Genomic DNA, 21,045 nt, shown 5'->3' on the forward strand with positions numbered 1-21,045 from the left:
TTTGATCCTGATTTTTTGTTCGTTCATAATACTAAAAGTTATCTCAGGTTTTTCAGAGTGACTTTGTGCCAAAAACCCTCAGTAGCATACCTGTCATCAAAGAGGGTATAATTCACAAAAGGACTTACACTAGAGGAAAACCATATGACTGTAAGCCATGTGGGAAAGCATTTTCTGATCTGAGTGGCGATGAAATCCACATGGATTTCAACCCTACAGATGGGCCTCTCTCCCTATTCATTTCTTTTTTTTTTTTTTTTTGAGATGGAGTCTCGCTCTGTCGCCCAGGCTGCAGTGCAGTGGTTCGATCTTTGTTCAGGGCAAGCTCTGCCTCCTGGGTTCACGCCATTCTCCTGCCTCAGCCTCCTGAGTAGCTGGGACTACAGGCTCCCACCACCACACCCAGCTAATTTTTTTTTTTTTTTTGAGACGGAGTCTCGCTCTGTCGCCCAGGCTGGAGTGCAGTGGCGCCATCTCAGCTCACTGCAAGCTCCGCCTCCCGTGTTCACGCCATTCTCCTGCCTCAGCCTCCCGAGTAGCTGGGACTACAGGCGCCCACCACCGCACCCGGCTAATTGTTTGTATTTTTAGTAGAGATGGGGTTTCACCGTGGTCTCAATCTCCTGACCTCGTGATCCGCCCACCTCGGCCTTCCAAAGTGCTGGGATTACAGGCGTGAGCCACCGCGCCCAGCCCAGCTAATTTTTTTGTATTTTTTTTAGTAGAGATGGGGTTTCACTGTGTTAGCCAGGATGGTCTCAAATTCTTGACCTTGTGATCCGCCTGCCTCAGCCTCCCAAAGTGTTGGGATTACAGGTGTGAGCCACCTTGCCTGGCCTCTTTTCATTCTAACTTTTCATTCACTCATTGTACCAAAAGTTAACTCATAATGTTCTCAGTGACATCTTGCCAAAGACCACCAGTACCATACTTGTTGTCAAAGAGGGTGTAATATCGTAATAAATATGACCAAAAGCCATACATGACAGTGAGATATATGAGAATTACAAATGAGTCACATTACTGAAAAAAATTTGCTCAGTTTGATAATTTGAAATATGTTTTCTTCTATACTATTCTGAGACATGGTTACAGAGTGCCCTTGTTTTGCCTTGATCCATCATGGTCACTGAAGAGCATTGTCTCACACTGCAGGTGTATGACATGTGTCTTTCCAGTGGCATAAGACTTGGCCTTGTGGCCAGGTGCGGTGGCTCATGCCTATAATCCCAGCACTTTGGAAGGCTGAGGTGGGCAGATCGCCTGAGTTCGGGAGTTCGAGACCAGCCTGACCAACATGGAAAAACGTCTCTACTAAAAATGCAAAAATTAGCTGGGTATAGTGGCACATGCCTGTAATCCCAGCTACTTGGGGGGCTGAGGCAGAAGAATCACTTGAACCCAGGAAGTGGAGGTTGCAGTGAACCAGGGTCACGCCATTGCACTCCAGACTGGGCAACAAGAGTGAAACACCATCTCAAAAAACAAACAAACAAAAAACTTGGCCTTGTGGTGAGAGGAGGCAGCTCCTGGACTTCTAGAGCCATTTTTGCCTTATCTTTTTTTTTTTTTTTTTTTTTAACTCCTGAGTAGCTGGGATTACAGGCACTCGCCACCACACCGGGCTAATTTTTATATTTTCAGTAAGGACAGGGTTTCACCGTGTTGGTCAGGCTGGTCTCGGACTCCTGACCTCAGGTAATCCACCCGCCTCAGCCTCCCAAAGTGCTTTTTCATGAAGCAAGGTCAAATAACAAAACAGGAAAAATCCTTTAAGATAAATGAACTTTAAATTTTCCTCAGAAAAACATGACCCAGCAATTCATCATCCAGTTTTTGTTTCGTTTTGTTTTTTTGAGACGGAGTCTCACTTTTGTTGCCCAGGCTGGAGTGCAATGACACGATCTTGGCTCACTGCAACCTCCACTTCCCAGGTTCAAGTGATTCTCTTGCCTCAGCCTCCCGAGTAGCTGGGATTATAGGCCTGCACCACCACACCTGGCTAATTTTGTATTTTTAGTAGAGACGGGGTTTTACCATGTTGGGCAGGCTGGTCTCAAACTCCCAACCTCAGGTAGTCCACCTGTCTCAGCCTCCCAAAGTACTGGGATTACTGGCATGAGCCACCGTGCCCAGCCTGTCATCCAGTTTTTTTTGCAATATCACAATGTTTTATTTGGAAACATTTACTGATTTTGGGCCAGACACGGTTGTTGTTCAGGCCAGGGTATAATGGTGGGATCATAGCTCACAGCATCCTTAACTCTTGGACTCAAGTGATTCTCTCGCCTCAACCTCTAGCATATGTAGGACTACAAGCATACACCACCATGCCCAGGTAACTTTTTTTTTTTTTAAGATGGAGTCTACAGTCTCCACCTCCTAGGTTCAAGCGATTCTCCTGCCTCAGCCTCCCAAGTATCTGGGATTACAGGAACCTGTCACCATGCCTGGCTCATTTTTGTATTTTTAGTAGAGATGAGGTTTCACCATGTTGGCCAGGATGGTCTCAAACTCCTGGCCTCAAGTGATCCAACCATATCAGCCTCCCAAAGTACTGGGATTATAGGTGTGAGCCACCATGTCCTGCCAACTTTTAAAATTTTTCTGTGGAGATGTGATCTGACTGTGGTTCCAGGCTGTTCTTCAACTTTTAGCCTCACACAATTCTCCCTCAGCCTCACAGTGCTACGATTATAGGCTTGAGCCACTTCAAACAGCCAAATTTAACTTTTATTGTGGTGTTGAAAGGGATTTTTAATGTATTTTTTTCTTTTTTTTGAGACGGAGTCTGGCTCTCTCGCCCAGGCTGTAGTGCAGTGGTGAGATCTCGGTTCACTGCAGCCTCCACCTCCCAGGTTCATGTGATTCTCCTGCCTCAGCCTCCAAAGTAGCTGGGATACAGTTGGCCAACACCACGCCTGGCTAATTTTTGTATTTTTAGTAGAGATGGAGTTTCACCATGTTGGCCAGGCTGGTCTCAAACTCCTGACCTCAAGTGATCCACCCATCTGGGTTTCATGAAGTGTTGGGATTACTGGCGTGAGCCACCACACCTGGTCTTTGTATATACCTTTCTTGTATTACTTTGACCGTGGTAGGACATATCCAATGGGCAAATGATCTAAAAGGCCAAAGCGGGAGGATCACAAGGTCAGGAGTTCAAGACCAGCCTGGCCAATATGGTGAAACCCTGTCTCTACTAAAGATACAAAATTAGCCAGGCGTGGTGGTGGGCGCCTGTGATCCCAGCGACTTGGGAGGCTGAGGCAGGAGAATCTCTTGAACCTGGAAAGCAGAGGTTGCAGTGAGCTGAGATCGTGCCAGTGCACTCTAGCCTGGGAGACACAGCAAGACTCCGTCTAAAAAAAAAAAAAAAAGGTTAAATTTAATTTTTGACAACCACTCTAACAAGCAACTCAGGTTTATATGGAAAGAGAAGTATATCACTCATGAACAAGTAACTGGTAAATAAGATGGAATTATGACTTCTGTGTGATACTCTATTGTTAGGCAAGCACAAGCTCTTTATAAAAGCCCTGTTATATGTAACTGCATCAAACATCATGTGACTACATTACTTGGTTTCCTAAGGACAGTTTATTATTCCTTTATCCCAGTATAATTTTGCATAGCCATCACTCTCTTTGTTATGGGTATCTATGCTTAAATAATAAGCTAAATGAGATTTTGTAAATTGAATGATATTTTTAGCAAAGTGTTGGACTTTGTCAATTACTATGCCTGATAATCAATGTGTCTTACCTGACTATATCACTCCTAAAAATTTCACTGCGGGCTGTGGTCCCTGGATTTCCTGAGGATTGATTGCCCATCCCCATTCCTGTAGATGAGTGCACAATGGTATAAGACTTTCCTGTAACACATTACAGTCTTCAGAGGTTAACATGATATCATCAATATAATGAAACCAGGACCAGGTCAGATGGCTCACGCCTGTAGTCCCAGCAACAAGAGGCTGATGCGTGAGAATCACTTCAGCCCAGGCGTTCAAGGCTGTAGTGAGGTATGATTGCATCACTGCACTCCAGCCTGAGTGACACAGCAAGACCCTGTCAAATTAAATTAGATAGATAAAAAAATAATGAAATAAAATTTAAAAATATATATATATATATATATATTTAAACCATGAAAGATGACAGGAATGGGAACGAAGACAAGCCTCTAGCCAACATTCTGTGACAAATCGTAGGACTTTGGAGATAACTCTGGAGCAACCCTTGAATGGCAGCCCACTCACCAGGGCGTCTTTCTGGATTTCCATGGATTAAAACACATTCCACTGTAGCATCTACTAATGTGACAGTCTTCTCTTTATTTTGGAGGACCAATAAGTGGAGAGCTGAACATGAACCCTTTTATTCCAATAGCGGCCTGGCAGGGTAAAAGCAAATTGGTCTTGTGATTAAAGAGAGGAATGCTGAAAAAAACATCAGCTAAATCTAACACTGTGATGCATCCCCAGCACGGACACTACGTGATCAGCTACCTGAGTAATGGGAACTACAGGATGTATGGATGGGGTTACCTTGGTCAATTCCTGATAATCAACAGTCATCCACCAGGTACTGTTTGGTTTGTGTTCAGGCCAGAGAGACTGTTAAATGAGCTTGAGCTGGGTGGATAATGTGTTCCACTTACCAGTTCCTCAATAGTTGCAGTTATTTCTTTTTCTTTTTTTCTTTTTTTTTTTTTTGAGACAGAGTCTGGCTGTGTCGCTCAGGCTGGAGTGCACTGATGCAATCTCGGCTCACTGCAAGCTCCGCCTCCCGTGTTCACGCCATTCTCCTGCCTCAGCCTCCCGAGTAGCTGGGACTACAGGTGCCCGCCACCACGCCCAGCTAATTTTTTTTGTATTTTTAGTAGAGACAGGGTTTCGCCGTGTTAGCCAGGATGGTTTTGATCTCCTGACCTTGTGATCCACCCACCTCAGCCTCCCAAAGTGCTGGGATTACAGGCATGAGCCACCACGCCCAGCCTAGTTGCACTTATTTCATCATGTCCTCCACAGCCCGCCTGCCCAAAATAATTTTTACTATTTATTTACTTATTTTTGAGATGGAGTCTTGCTCTGTCGCCCAGACTGGAGTGCAGTGGCATGATCTCGGCTCATTGCAATCTCCGCCTCCTGGGTTCAAGCTATCAGCCTCCTGAGTACCTGGGACTATAGACATGCACCACCACGCCCAGCTAATTTTTGTATTTTTAGTAGAGATGGGGTTTTGCCATGTTGGCCAGGCTGGTCTTGAACTCCTGACTTCAGGTGATCCACCCGCCTCAGCGTCCCAAAGTGCTGGGATTACAGGTGTGAGTCACCGAGCCCAGCCTAATAATTTGTGCTCTTTAAATTTGACAACCTGCCTAGGAGCAGAAATCTATTCAGGTTCCCATTTTGCCTCTACCCTGAGAACAGCCTTTACTACAGCACCTTCAGGCTGAATTCTCCCACTCAAGTTTGCAAAGTCTTTCCTAACAGAATATCCATACCTAAAATGTTTTCTAAAATAGGGATAATAAATGCCATATATGGGTTGGGGAGCTTCCCCAGTACCTAGATGTATTAAAGTCCTTTTTATCTGGGTCGTTTGTCCTCCATAACCATCAATGGCAGCCCACTGACCAGGATTTGTTTCTGGATTTCCAGAGATGAAAGTACATTCCACCCTGTAATAGGATTACAGACTATTACTAAGGTAATAGTCTTCTCTTTATTTGGGGGGCAACAGGAAATGGTGAACTTGATATGGGACCTCTGGTTTCCCCCTACTGCTTGAACATGGAGTTGACCTTGCCCCAGTCCTAATCTCTGAGCCATGGTGGAATCCACCCCTGGTAGAGTGGGACAATAAAATGAAAGATTGAGTCATCTTCCTCTTCTTCCATAGGGGCAGAAGGGAAGGGATGAAACTGCAGTTTAGGCTGTAGTTTCCACCATAAGGGCACTAATAAAGTCTTAGGTTGTTTGTCTATTTCTTTTCAGGGTGTTTCTGCCCCCAACAAATTATGCCACATTTGCTCATGGGTGACTCCTATTGGTCCCTTTCCCCAGCTCCTCTTTTCTTTCTGTTGATTTTTCTTTTTTCCCTTTGTTAGCCCTTTTTGGATTACCAAGTTTACCCTGTTCCTGGGTTTCTAAATTTCTCCAAATCTGCAGTGCTTCTCCCACATCATATACATCTTGTCCCACTGTAGGACTCGAGAAAGATAGCAAAGGGCCATGCCATTCCTCTGATGCACCCTGAAGCACTTTTTTTATCTGGGCAGTACAAACTGCTTTACTGGTCCCATGGAATGCCAATGGCTTGCCTCCTTCCTCAACCTCCAAGAAGCCCCAGTGTTACAGAATCACCAGGTTCATATGCACACTGTGCAGTAACAGACCAATACACGGAGACAGCAAGATTTGCAGCACAGAAAGAGTTTAATGATCACGGGGTGACCCAGCAAGCAGATGGGAAGGGCCCTCAAATCCAACTCCCCAAAAAGTTCTGGGCTGGAGTTTTTGTTTATTGGGCTAGTCAGTTGAAGCAGTGGGAGTGGAGAAGAAACAAAGACATCTGTAACTGGTTGTGATCAATTAGTTGTAAGCATCACTGCACTTGGACCCACCCTAGGCTGGGATTTTTAAGGGGACTGTGGCATGCAAGAGGCTGAAAAATTGGGGTTATTGATTGTTTGAGGTACAGGGGATTAAATCATCAGGATGTGAAAACTACCTTCTTTGGTGAGTCAGCTACTACTGGGGTCCTTCAGAGCAACTGAAGTCAGTAGTTTCACTGTTATGCGGGACCTGAAATAATATCTCAAAGGGAAAAATTAACATTTTTTAATGTTCAAGTTTTTTTTTTTTTTTTTTTTTTTTTTGAGACGGAGTCTCGCTCTGTCGCCCAGGCTGGAGTGCAGTGGCCGGATCTCAGCTCACTGCAAGCTCCACCTCCCGGGTTCACGCCATTCTCCGGCCTCAGCCTCCCGAGTAGCTGGGACTACAGGCGCCCGCCACCTCGCCCGGCTAGTTTTTTGTATTTCTTAGTAGAGACGGAGTTTCACCGTGTTAGCCAGGATGGTCTCGATCTCCTGACCTCGTGATCCACCCGTCTCGGCCTCCCAAAGTGCTGGGATTACAGGCTTGAGCCACCGCGCCCGGCCTCAAGTTTTTATCTATAGAGCGGTTAAGGGGAATTATCATCTAGGGTTTACAGGATTCTAGGACACTAGGCATCAAACAACTATGAATGGGGTAGGCATGGTGGCTCACACCTGTAATCCCAGCACTTTGGGAGTCTGAGGCGAGTGAATTGCCTGATCCCAGGAGTTTGAGACTATTCTGGGTAACACACTGAGACCCCATCTCCATTTTAAAAAATAAAAAACAAAAGACTTTGAGGAGAGATCAGAGAGCAAGCTGACCTACTCATTAATTCTGAATATGCAGCACACTTTGTTTGTTTTGATTTTCTCCTTCCCTCCATCATTGATTAATTTGACGAAATTTATCAGGGCCTCTTCCATTGACTGCCAGGAAGTCATCTCTTCTGGTAAATCTTCAGTAGGCCAAGCATCTCTTATGGCTAAAATGATCTAGTCCATAAGGGAATACCATCACACTCTGTGTCCCACAATTTGATGATCCAAGTGGTCAGGGGAATCCCCAGGTAGGATGGTTTCATTTCTTTTCTTTTCTTTGAGGTGGAGTTTCACTCTGTTGTCCAGCTTGGAGTACAATGGTGCGATCTCAGCTCACTGTAACCTCTGCCTCCTGGGTTCAAGTGATTCTTCTGCCTCAGCCTTCCGAGTAGCTGGGATTACAGATACACACCACCATGTCCAGCTAATGTTTTGTATTTTTAGTAGAGATGGCGTTTCACCATGTTGGCCAGGCTAGTCTTGAACTCCTGACCTCAGGTGATTCATCTGCCTCGGCCTCCCAAAGTGCTGGGATTACCGGCATGAGCCACGGCTCCTGGCCTTTTTTTTTTTTTTTTTTTTTTTTTTTTTTTTTTTTTGAGACGGAGTCTCGCTCTGTTGCCCAGGTGCAATCTCGGCTCACTGCAACCTCCACTTCCCAGGTTCAAGCAGTTCTACTACCTCAGCTTCCCAAGTAGCTGGGACTACAGGCGCCTACCACCACACCCGGCGAATTTTTTGTATTTTTAGTAGAGACGGGGTTTCACCATGTTAGCCAGGATCTCAATCTCCTGACCTCGTGATCCATCCACCTCAGCCTTCCAAAGTGCTGGGATTACAGGCGTGAGCCATGCCCAGCTTGGTTTCATTTTGTGGCCCAGGCTGGAGTACAGTGGCCTGATCATAGCTCTCTGCAGCCTTGGACAACTGGGTTCAAGTGATCCTCCCACTGCAGCCTCTTGAGTAGCTTGGGACTACAGGCACAGGACACCTTACCAGGCTAATTTCGCTCTCTCTCTGTCTTTTTTTTTTTTTTTTTTTTGAGATGGAGTGAAATGTTGCGCAGGCTGGAGTGAAATGGCACGAACTTGGCTCACAGCAACCTCCGCCTCCCAGATTCAAGTGATTCTCCTCCCTCAGCCTCCCGAGTAGCTGGCATTACAGGCATGTGCCACCATGCCTGGCTAATTTTGTATTTTATTAGAGATAGGGTTTCTCCATGTTTGTCAGGCTGGTCTGGAACTCCCAACCTCAGGTGATCCGCCTGCCTCGGCCTCTCAAAGTGTTGTGATTACAGGCATGAGCCACCGCGCCTGACCTTCTTTTTGTTTTTTGTTTGTTTATTTGTTTTGTTTTTTTATAGAGACAGGGTCTCGCTCTTTTGCCCAGGTTGGTCGTGCTCTGGTCAGGCTGGTCTCCAACTCCAGCTTCAAATGATCCTCTCCCTTTTCTCTGGTCAGGCTGTCTCCAACTCCCAGCTTCAAGCGATCCGCTCCCCTTGGCCTCCCAAACTTCTGGGATTACATATGTGAGCCATGGCAATGGGCCTTCCAGGTATTTATTGAAGGGTTTTGCAACCTCTAAGAGTTCTGCAGCAATATATTACCTGACAATGAGAGTCCCCCGCATCCTTTCACCGCATGTTGCAGAAGTAGTTGCGCTTTCCCCTTTTGTTTGCATAGTAGGACAAGCATGTCAATGATCCTCATCCTCCTCTTCATCAATGACTTCTTTGTCATCAGTCTTCCTCTTCATAAATTGCCAAGGAATCCAAGTTCTCACATCTCAATGGGACTTATTTATGATAGTATCAGCTATCATAAGTCTGCATCAGTTCCCATAGCTCCAGGCTCCATCAAGCCTGCCTCTTTTTTCTTCCCCACAGTCCTGTCCCAGAAGCCCCCAGCTCTGCTCCTCAGGTGCCTTAGGCTGTACGGCTGCACTGCTGCTGGGCCCAGGCAGCTATCTGTCCCTGCAGCCCCTTCCCTAACCCATTCCCAGCCCAGTCCCGCCCCACTGGTATCTCTAGTGTCCCTGGCTGCTAGTGCCTCAGTCACCGCTGCCACCGCAATTTGGAAGTCTTTTAATGCAGTTAAATTATCTTAGTTTTTTCTCTCCCACTTTATATGTACGTACAGGAGGAAAGCAGGGTGTCTGCTGGTGTCTTATTCACACAGTGGGATTGTAGGTGTTGGTCTCATGGAAGTAATCAATGGGGGAAAGAAGCAGGTGAATAACCTGCAGGGGGCAGGAGAGCCCAAGACCAGCCTGGAGCCTGCAAAGGGAGGGAAATGGAGCTCCCTTGGGTGTTCCTGAGCAGCTCCAGGAGTGGATTCTGAGAATCTGCAGAGCCCTGGAACACAGGAGACCCAAGTGCAGATGCATTTGGGGTGGGGGACAGGGGGCAGGTGGGTGGGGGGGAGGTGTTCTGTCATTTCTGAGGTTGGACCTCAGGAGCCTGTGGCCATTTGGAGGGCAGTGTTTTTGGTTTTGGCATGCATAGGGTCACTGGGGTCAGGCTGTAATTTGTATATAGGAAGAAAATCTGTGAAGGTCAGTTTGAGAGAATTGTTTGAAACATCACCTGGAGAAAGGGTTTATGAAGTTGACAGGTGATTTAGATCAAAAGCTTAAACTGACCCCAAGGGATAGTTCCCTGCTGTTGAAAATGAAGTTCTGGCCGGGCGCGATGGCTCACGCCTGTAATCCCAACACTTTGGGAGGCCAAGGCGGGCGGCTCACGAGGACAGGAGATGGAGACCATCCTGGCTAACAAGGTGAAACCCCGTCTCTACTAAAAATACAAAAAATTAGCCGGGCGTGGTGGCGGGGGCCTGTAGTTCCAGCTACTTGGGAGGCTGAGGCAGGAGAATAGCGTGAATCCGGGAGGCGGAGCTTGCCGTGAGCCGAGATCGCACCACTGCACTCCAGCCTGGAGGACAGAGAGAGACTCTGTCTCAAAAAAAAAAAAAAAAAAAAAAAATTAAAAAAAGATAGAAAGAAAGAAAAGAAAATGAAGTTCTGGAAGGAGGGAGTGTTCCCATACTGTGAGGAGAGATGGTAGATGTGTGAGGAAGCGTTGTCCATGCCTCATCCCCTATTCCTGTCCCCCTGGAGGACATCTGTCTCTCTTTCCTGGTCTAGTCGTGCCTGCCCTGGTCTCGGTTCCCCTCCTGCTCTGAGGCAAACAGATCGCCCCATCAGACACTGAGTCTGGAATCCCCTGCATACACCTGTGACCTGATGCAGGAGGAAGGAGCAGAGAAAGCCCATTGAGTGAAGGAGAGGTCAGTGCCCTTTCTAAAGTTCAGGAAAAAGGCCAGGCGCGGTGGCTCACGTAATCCCAGCACTTTGGGAGTCCGAGGCGGGCGGATCACCTGAGGTCAGGAGCTCGAGACCAACCTGACTAACATGGTGAAATCCTGTCTCTACTAAAAATAACAAAAATTAGCTGGGCGTGGTGGCAGGTGCCTGTAATCCCAGCTACTCAGGAGGCTGAGGCGGGAGAATCGCTTGAACCCGGGAGGCAGAGGTTGCAGTGAGCCGAGGTCACGCCATTACACCTTCAGCCTGGGCGAGAAGAGCGAGACCCCTTTCAGTTAATCAATCAACCAATCAATCATATGTATATATAAATGAAGTTCAGGAAAGTTTGGCGGAAATGCAAATATCCAAGGATCAGGGCACAAGGAGGGAGATGGGCCTTAAAAAGGAAGTGAATAGAACCAGTCTGGCGCCGCAGGGCCCCATTATCCCGGGCTTCTGCTGTCACTCAGGGCTCAGAGGGCGAGGCGGGGCGCACGGTCCAATCAGGAGCGCCGGGGCGGGACCCTGACAACTGTTTTTCTTGGGAAGGAGAAGGCGGCGCACGCCCCCGGTCTCATTTGTTGTTGTGGTAACGACGGTTGGAACGCTCTTTCCGGCTCTGTGAACTCTCGGCTCTATGAACTCTCGGCTCTGAGAGGCTCCAGGTTTCTCCGCCAGAGCTCCTGTCGCTCTGTCACCTGCGCTGTGTTCCTCTCTAGTCGCAGGAGCCCTGGGGAATAAAGTTGGGAGCTCAGGCATGGTGAGTGTGTGGGGCCAGGCATCCTGAGGCGGGGGCGAAGGGCTGGTTAGAACCGGCTGTGGCAGGTCCCGGGGCTCCCCGCGGCGACTCCGGGGTCTGTGGGGCTGGGCCGGCATCCCTGACCCGGGGCATCCTGTCTCGTCCCTGCACAGCGACTGCGGCCCCGGCCCCGGTCCCGGAGCCCCCTTTGGGCAACTCCGAGCCCTCAGCCGCGGGTCTCCTCAGATTGTGCTGGGCCATGGGGAGGATCATGGGGGGAATCCCGTCTCGGGTGTGGGGTTCTTGCGTCAGAAAAGCGGTGGTCTGTGGGGTCCCCAGTCGTCTTTTCTCCTCTTACAAGTTAAAATGGCCGGGCGCGGTGGCTCACGCCTGTAATCCCAGCACTTTGGGAGGCGAAGGCAGGTGGGTCACCTGAGGTCAGGAGTTCGAGACCAACCTGACTAACATGGAGAAACCCCCGTCTCTACTAAAAATACAAAATTAGCTGGGCGTGGTGGCGTGTGCCTGTAATCCCAGCTACTCGGCAGGCTGAGGCAGAATCGCTTGAACCCGGGAGGTGGAGGTTGCGGTGAGCCGAGATCACACCACTGCACTCCAGCCTGGGCAACAAGAGTGAAACTCCACCTCAGAAAAAAAGAAAGAAAAAAAAGAGGCACTGATAAAAATTCAAGAGTTTGTGCAAATGGGAATTCATGAATGAGAAGCACGCAGTCATGGTGTGTGGTTTGTTACCAGAAACGTGGAAATATTGCAGTTGAGTTGGATTTCAGTGCCCTCAGGTAGGACTTTAGTGCACTGCGCACACCACACTTCAGTCCGATTACTTAAGGTTTCTCCCGCTGCCCACATGAACTGGTTTCCCCCTCCATTTTCCAAATCTGTGGTCTGCAGGGTCTCACATCTTCCCCGCTATGACCCCAGCCTAATTCTTTAAAGGCCTGCGGTAGCATCTTACATTTTCAGTTCCCTTCTCATATTTCCAAACATTAACTTTCCTTCTCCAATTCACAGTATTATCAACTATTTGTCCTTTTTTTTTTTTTTTTTTAAGACGGAGCCTCAGTCACCCAGGCTGAAGTGCAATGGTGCGATATCGGTCGCAGCAATCTCTGCCTTCTGGCTTCAAGCGATTCTCTTGCTTCAGCCTCCCAGGGTAGCTGGGATTACAGGCGTCCACCACCGTGCCCGGCTAATTTTTGTATTTTTAGTAGAGACAGGGTTTCACCAGGTTGGCCAGGCTGGTCTCGAACTCCTGACCTGAAGTGATCCCCCCCCCCCCCCTCGGCCTCCCAAAGTGCTGGGATTACAGGCATGAGCCAGCTGTCCGGCCTATTTGTTCTATATTGTACAATATATTCACCCTTTCCTTCAAATAGATGAAGCATTTTAATGGTTTCTTAATTTTTTTTTTAACAGAACCACGGGTGACTTTTAAAAATATTTCTATTTCTGAACATTTCACATAAGAGGAAAGTAGAAAATAACGTCTTGACACTCCAGTGAAAAAAAACCCTTGTTCCTTTCCTCGTGTTATCTTTCCTTAGAGCACAAACACCTGCTCCGAATATCTTGCACTTGAGGTTTTGTTACCTGAAAGAAAGTTGTGAGTGTGAGCTGTCCAGGTCCTTGGCATTTTGAACAAATAATTGAACAAAACGCACTAACAAAGTAACTAACGAAACACAGGAAGGAAGCAACGAAAGAAAAGCAGAGATTTATTAAAGGGAGAAAGCACTCCAAGATGGGAGTGGGCCCAGCAAGTGGCTCAAGGACTCAGTTACAAAGTTTTCTAGGTTTTAAGTACTCCTTTTGAGGTCCCTTTCGGCTACCCCTTCTCTTGATGTAGGATTTGGTCCTGGAAAGGATTTGGTCTGTGGCTAATTAAAGGCTGAGGTTAATTGGCGCCCTATGCAGATACACTTTTCCTTTCCATCTGAGAAGGTGGAAGGGGAAGGGTTGTAAAGAGAGAGTAGTCTTTGATCCCGTGGGTGAGCTGGGATTTTTCCTTTTGGTTTAGCTTTTGCAAGTTGGCATTAATTGGCTTGGGTTCCCTGCCCGCAGACCCAGGTGTTTTCCTTTTGATCCAGTGTTGGGAAGTCAGCATTTATTGGCCTTAGATTCCCTGACCCCAGACTTTGGTGTTTTTCCTTGATTCAGCTTTAGGAAGTTGGCACAAATTGGCCTTAAGTTCCCTGCCTCCAGACCCTATTCTCTTGCCTCAGTTCCTCTTTGGAAACTTTGTGGGGTGATGTGTCTTCAGGAGACCCCTCCTATCTTTCCCTGTATTGGGGTTTAGAACTGCCTGGGGCTACCCCATCATGCCCACACTTGCTATGTCTCTAGGAGGGTTTAGAGAGTATCATCCTTGGGACCACTCTTCCCACAAGTTAGCGTGTGGTGTGGGGGTGGGGCCTCCAAAGAGAGCCACTGAATTTTCCGGGGTGAAAGGAGATGACTGGTACACTCTTCATCTAGTTAGCCAACTCCTTGCCGTGCTCAGCTTTTCTCCTCCAACTCCAGTTTCTGTTACTTTGAAACGTGGCTAGTCAGCCAATTGGATGGTGCTATTGAAGGAAAAGAGAAATGATTCCTGTCGTCTGGATTCTCTCAGACTAGTGAATGAGGAATATGATTCCACAGGACAATGAAAACCCACCCCAACAGGGTGAAGCAAATCAAAATGTACGTGGGGTACACAGTGCGGTGGGGAATGATACAATACAATGTTGACGAGAAACCGTCATTGAGCACATCAGTGAGCAGGATGGCAGTAGGATTTTGACAACTGCAAGTGTCAAAATACCCACCAGTTTTGTTTGTTTGTATACCCACCAGTTTTGTTTGTTTTTGTTGTTTGTTTGTTTGTTTTGAGACAGGTTTTCGCTCTTGTTGCCCAGGCTGGAGTGCAGTGGCTTGATCTCGGCCCACTGCTGCCTCTGCCTCCTGGGTTCAAGCAACTCTCCTGCCTCAGCCTGCTGAGTAGCTGGGATTACAGGTGCCGGCTAATTTTTGTATTTTTAGTAGAGACAGGGTTTCACCATGTTGGCCAGGCTTGTCTCGAACTCCTGACCTCAGATAAGCCACCCGCCTGGCCTCTCAGAGTGCTGGGATTACATGTGTGATCTCAGCCTGTAATCCCACACCTAGCCCACCAGTCTTATTTATTTACTTATTTATTTATTTACTGAGATGGAGTCTTACTCTGTTGCCCAGGCTGGAGTGCAATGGTGTGATCTTGGCTCACTGCAATCTCTGTCTCCTGGGTTCAAGTGATTCTCCTGCCTCAGCCTCCCAAGTAGCTGGGATTGCAGGTGCCTGCCACCACACCTGGATAATTTTGTATTTTAGTAGAGATGGGGTTTCACCATGTTGGTCTTGAACTCCTGACCTCAGGTGATCTTGAACTCCTGACCTCAAGTGATCCACCCGCCTTGACCTCCCAAAGTGCTGGGATTACAGGAGCAAGCCACTGTGCTCGGCCTATACCCACCAGTCATATACAGAAGAGTTTCACTGCCCTAAAAATCCCTTTTGCTTCATGTAGTCATCACACTCCCCTCCCTCTCTTCTACTAACCCCTTAATCCCTTTGCACAACCAATGATTTTATAGCCTCTAGAGTTTTGCCTTGTCCAGAATGTCATGTACTTGGAATCATGTTGTAAGTAGCCATTTCGACCTGTTCGTTTCGTGTAAAAATACGCATTTAAAGTATCTTTGTGTCTTTGTGGCTTGATAACAGATTTATTATTTCTTTATTTTACAAAATTTTAAAGAGATGGGGTCTCACTATGTGTTGCCCAGTGTGGTGGGCGGATCATGAAGTCAGGAGATCAAGACCATCCTGGCTAACACGATGAAACCCCGTCTCTACTAAAAAAAAAAAAAAAAAATACAAAAAATTAGCCTGTAGTCCCAGCTACTCGGGAGGCTGAGGCAGGAGAATAGCGTGAACCCGGGAGGCGGAGCTTGCAGTGAGTGGAGATTGCGCCACTGCACTCCAGCCTGGGCGACAGAGCAAGACTCTGTCTCAAAAAAATAAATAAATAAAAATAAAAGTAAATAAATAATAAAATAAAAAATAAAAATTACATTTGGCCAGGCATGGTGACTCATTCCTGTGATCTCAGCACTTTGGGATTTACCCTATACCTATTTGGGCACACAAATCCTATAGCTGGAGGTAACCCCCTTAGGGAGTGAGGAGAATCATGGAAGTTAGGAGTGGTAATTTATTACATATGTAGATAATAATAATGTTTTGTGTATATTAGGTTAAATAGTATAAATATTGTAATTGCTAGATTTACATAAATTGATAGGTTTAGGATTGTGAAAGAAGGATTAGATGTTAAAATTGTGATTATTCAATTTGTTGTGAGCAATTGCCGAATAGGCCAAGATATTTCAGAGTTGTTTGGTTAAGGCCCCCTTAACCAATCTCCCATAGTGTTGCAATCTCCCATAGTATGCTTAAGTCTGTTGATGGGTACTCTTGAAATAAAATGGAGATTGGTGCTAGTTTTTGTCATGTAAGGAGAATTACACTTGATAGTAGTTAGACTCCTTGCATTACTTCAGAAGTAAAAGGGGGATAGTCCTAATTTTATCAACAGTGCTATGATAATTATAAGGGATACTGTTTGGTTTAGGGTTTTTGTGATTGTTCATTGTCTGGAGTGTATGATACTGTTGATGATAACTACTAGGATCTACTAGGATTAGAGATGCTGTTGCTTATGTAAGGAACTACTTTGGTGGTGACTTCTGTGGAGCAGGCACTTTTTCAGTTAGAATGGGGATAATGGCTAGCATATTTCTAACCTCATTCAGATTAGGAGCCAATGTGAGTCCATTATTGTAGTCAGAGTCTCTGTGAAAATAGTATAAAAAGAATAGTGAGGAGATGTAGGGGATGAATTTGAATGGGAAGGATATAAACCAGCATTTTCAAGGTATGGGCTGGGTAGCTTATTTAACTGACCCTACTGTGGGATATGGTGTCCTTGGTACCATGGAGAATCTGGAATTCTCAGGAGTGGCTTCAGTTCCTACAGTTCTAGTAATAAGAAGGTTTAAACCTCCATAATTTGTTCTATTAAAGTAACCATTTTATCATACATATTTTTTATGTTTGTGGTGGGATACTAGATATTAGGATGGGCATTGAGATATATCATACACACAGGGCTCATGTCTAGGGTAAACAGTTTTTTCACAGAAGATGCATAAGTTGGGCGTTTGGTCGGTGGGTACCCATGTGGGTTCAACATGCATATCGAGAAGTGTTATTTCTGTTTGGGGCCCATCTACCCTGGCCATGGCATGATGTTCTTCTGCAACAATTGCAAGGTGTTCAGGTTTTGTAAATCTACATGTCATAAAAACTTTAAAAAGAAGTGCAATCCTCACAAGGTTAGGTGGACGAAAGCATTCCGGAAAGTAAGTAGTAAAGAGCTTACAGTGGAAAATTCATTTGAATTTGAGAAACAGAGAAATGAACCTATCAAATACCAGCAAGAGCTATGGAATAAAACTGTTGATGCAATGGAGAGAGTTGAAGAGATCAAACAGAAATGGCAAGCTAAATTTATAATAAACTGATTGAAGAAAAATAAAGAGCTACAGAAAGCTCAGGATATCAAAGAAGTCAAGCAAAACATCCATCTTATCCTAGCTCCTTTTGCAGGCAAAGGGAAGCAGTGGGAAGAGAAAATGGTACAGCATTTACAACAGGATGTGGACATGGAATATGCGTCTTAAAAATCTCTGTAACCATTTCTTTATGTAAATTTGAAAAAGCCCCTTGGAGAATTAGAACTGCTAAATTCTTAGTTTATTTTTTATATAAGGTCACTTAAATGAAAAGTGATTAAAATATATTTTTCCTACATTGCTATCTACAAAACATCAGATATTACGGATATTAGATTGCATCTCAGTGTTAAATATTCACAGATAGATGTACTTATGTAAAGTCATGAAAATTCTACTTATAACTATAGAAGTGAATTGTGGACATAACATGGTTATACCATTTGGATAATGGCACTTGGCAGCATTTATATAATAACTAATGGCAAAAATTCATGGCTAGTGATGTATAAAATAAAATATTATTTGGAGTAAAATATTTAAAGTTATAGAAGGGAAATACAACAAGGACCTAACAATTTGTATGACAGCGTCAAATATTATTTTGATTTTAGTATTTCCTGTTTGGGTTTATTTGCATCTTAGAAGAGCATAATGGCATTGTTTGATGAAGCCTCATGCTGCACTGTTTTGACCTGGTTTAATCGTTCTGATAGGTAGTTGTGGATATTGGGGATGAGAACTGAATAATCTTTGCTTGGAATGGCACTGCACTCTAGAATTTCCACTTTGGAGAATACTCAGTTCTAACTTGTGATTCCTGGTAGAACAAACTTTATTTTTCTAGACTAGCAATGATCTAGAAGCAGAGGAATCTCTTTGCCTTTTAAAATCTATTATGTGGTTTTCTTTTAAAAAGTTCTTGTCGCCAGGCATGATGGCTCATGCCTGTAATTCCAACACTTTGGGAGGCCGAGGAGAGCAGATCACAAGGTCAGGAGTTCGAGACCATCCTGACTAACATGGTGAAACCTTGTCACTACTAAAAATACAAAAAATTAGCCAGGCATGGTGGCACGTGCCTGTAGTCCCAGCTACTCGGGAGGCTGAGCCAGGAGAATCGCTTGAACCCAGGAGGTGGAGATTGCAGTGAGCCGAGATGGCACCACTGCACTCCAGCCTGGGCAACAGAGTGAGACTCAGTCTCAAAAAAAAAAACAAAGAACAAAAAAACAAACTCTTGTTTTTGAAAAGTAGAATTTAGGGGAAAACATCTGTTCATTCTTTGCATGTAAAACCAATTTAAAAGTAAAAAAAAAAACAAACACATAAGTGATTATACCAAAATCATGGGTATGATACCTGAATTCATAAGAATAAAATTGTGTTTTTCTTTTTTTTTCTTTTGAGACAGAGTCTTGCTCTGTTGCCCAGGCTGGGCATGCAGTGGCGTGATCTCAGCTCAGTGCAACCTCTGCCTCCCGGGTTCAAGCAGTTCTCATGCCTTGGCCTCTCAAGCAGCTGGGATTACAGGCACGCGCCACGACGCCTGGCTAAGTTTTGTATTTTTAGTAGAGACAGGGTTTCACCATGTTGCCCAGGTTGGTCTCGAACTCCTGACCTCAAGTCATCCGCTCACCTCGGCCTCCCAAAGTGCTGGGATTATAGGCATGAGCTACTGCGCCCAGCCTAAAATTGTTAATAGAAGTGTTTTAGTAACAAAATTGTGTATATTTCTAGTGTGACTATATCATGTAATGCTCCTGGTAAAATAGTAGTATTTAGGGCGTTTATTATATTAATATTAGTGTATTCTGCAGTGAAAAATAGGGATAGTAGACATTGAAGACCAAGATTAGTTCTAATTTGCCTTCTTCTAAGTAGACTGGGGCTCAGTTAGTTTCCACTAGCATTGAAATGAATCCTACTATGGCCAGGGGTTGTGATGATAAAATTATCCAAATTCTTGTGTGATAAGAGTTGATAAAGCAAATGACCCACTTATCAAGAAAACTGATAGAAAAGGAATGGCTAAGGCAACTGGTTTTTTGTTTGTTTGTTTGTTTGTTTTTTGTTTTTGAGATAAGAGTCTCCCCCAGGCTGGAGTGCAATGGCGTAATCTTGGCTCACTGCAACCTCTGCCTCCTGGGTTCAAGTGATTCTATTGCCTCAGCCCCCTGAGTAGCTGGGATTACAGGTGTGTGCCACCATGCCCAGCTAATTTTTTGTATTTTTAGTAGAGATGGGGTTTCACTATGTTGGTCAGACTGGTCTCGAACTCCTGACCTGGTGATCCGCCCGCCTCGACCTCCCAAAGTGCTGGGATTACAGGCATGAGCCACCGTGCCCAGCCTAAGGCAACTTTTTATGGGATCGTCTGGGCTACTGCTTGGAGTGTGCCAATTAGTTCGTATTTTGAATTGGATATTCAGCCTGATCATAAAATGCAGTAGATGGCTAAACTTGATGGGCTAGAATAAATAATACTCCTGTATTTATATTAAGAAATGGGGGTTAGGGAGGGATTCATACGCAAGGGTCAGGGCGAGGTAGGTGTGATGGTATAAAGGAGGATGGATGGATGGCATTAGTGGTTGTAATGGTTCTGTTTTTTGTTGTTGTTGTTGTTGTTGTTGTTTGGTTTTTTTTTTTGAGATGGAGTTTCGCTCTTGTTGCCCAGGCTGGAGTGCAATGGCGCGATCTGAGCTCACCACAACCTCTGCCTTCCAGGTTCAAGCTGTTTGAGATGGTTGTTTCCCAGTGCTGTAAAGAAATAGCATTTGAACATAAATTAAATTTTTTTAGCAAGGCCATTTTAATACTTTCTGCACAAAGGGTACATTTGTTAGCAGTTTTGTTACCAGAGTATACTGAACAAAGGAGATAGGGTTATTTATAACCTGACGTGCCCACCTTACTGCTGTGTTTGGTTTCCACTGGCTGGAACGGGACCTCATATTTTGTATTTGTTCTGATTGGCTAATAACTTAGAACTTTTTAAGAGAGGCAAAGGCAGAGGAGAATAAAGGAAGAAGTAACTTGTGGAATGTTGAGAAAGGTACAAACACCTTTAAGGAAGAGGAACAGGCTATGACTTAATGTTTGCTCGGACTAGTATAAGCATGCCAGGGCAAATATTTAGGCTAAATTGTGGGAGTTAAGAATATAAAGTATATTGATTTTTGCTTATTACGGTGAGTAGATATTTAAGAATGTTAGTATAAGTTTTTGAATAAATTTTGCTTTTAAGAGAAGTTATAATTTATTTTTAATTAGATGAGGAGGAAAGTTTTTGAAGAGGAACCTCTACTTTAGTTTTTACAAAATGATTCTCCTGCTCAGTCTCCCCAGTAGCTGGGATTACAGGCATGTGCCACCACGCATGGCTACTTTTGTATTTTTAGTAGAGATGGGGTTTCCCCATGTTGGTCAGGGTGGTCTCGAACTCCTTACTTCAGATGATCTGCCCACCTTGGCCTCCCAAAGTGCTGGGATTACAGACATTAGCCACCATGCCCAGCCTGTAGTGGTTCTTTAATGAGCGGCTTTATTGCTTTGGCAAAGGGTTGGAATAATCCGTTTGAGCCTATGATGTTAGGTCCCTTGCAGAGTTGTATGTAACCTAAACTATTCATTCAACAAATGTTAAGAATGCTAGGCCGGGCGCGGTGGCTCATGCCTGTAATCCCAGCACTTTGGGAGGCCGAGACGGGCGGATCATGAGGTCAGGAGATCAAGACCATCCTGGCTAACCCGGTGAAACCCCGTCTCTACTAAAAAATACAAAAAACTAGCCGGGCGTGGTGGCGGGCGCCTGTAGTCCCAGCTAGTCGGGAGGCTGAGGCAGGAGAATGGCGGAAACCCGGGAGGCGGAGCTTGTAGTGAGCTGAGATCCGGCCACTGCACTCCAGCCTGGGCGGCAGAGCGAGACTCCATCTCAAAAAAAAAAAAAAAAAA

General features: G+C 45.4%; 1 protein-coding gene and 2 pseudogenes across 2 annotated transcripts in view; all 3 read left to right on the top strand.

Moving 5' to 3' along the window:
- The window catches only part of LOC112611850 (zinc finger protein 136), a 520,810-nt gene that overhangs the window by 412,939 nt on the left and 86,826 nt on the right, over positions 1 to 21,045 (top strand). The gene's annotated exons all lie outside the window — the stretch shown is intronic.
- LOC112611843 overlaps positions 11,405 to 21,045 on the top strand; it is an 18,755-nt pseudogene continuing 9,114 nt past the window's right edge. The window contains exons 1-2 of the transcript XR_003116781.1: positions 11,405 to 11,489; positions 14,106 to 14,176. The product of XR_003116781.1 is annotated as a zinc finger protein 709 pseudogene (transcript). The remainder of the gene's footprint in view (positions 11,490 to 14,105; positions 14,177 to 21,045) is intronic.
- LOC112611860 lies at positions 16,765 to 17,256 on the top strand (annotated as a pseudogene).

The sequence above is a fragment of the Theropithecus gelada genome, chromosome 19, assembly GCF_003255815.1.
Source record: "Theropithecus gelada isolate Dixy chromosome 19, Tgel_1.0, whole genome shotgun sequence".
Lineage (NCBI taxonomy): Eukaryota > Metazoa > Chordata > Mammalia > Primates > Cercopithecidae > Theropithecus > Theropithecus gelada.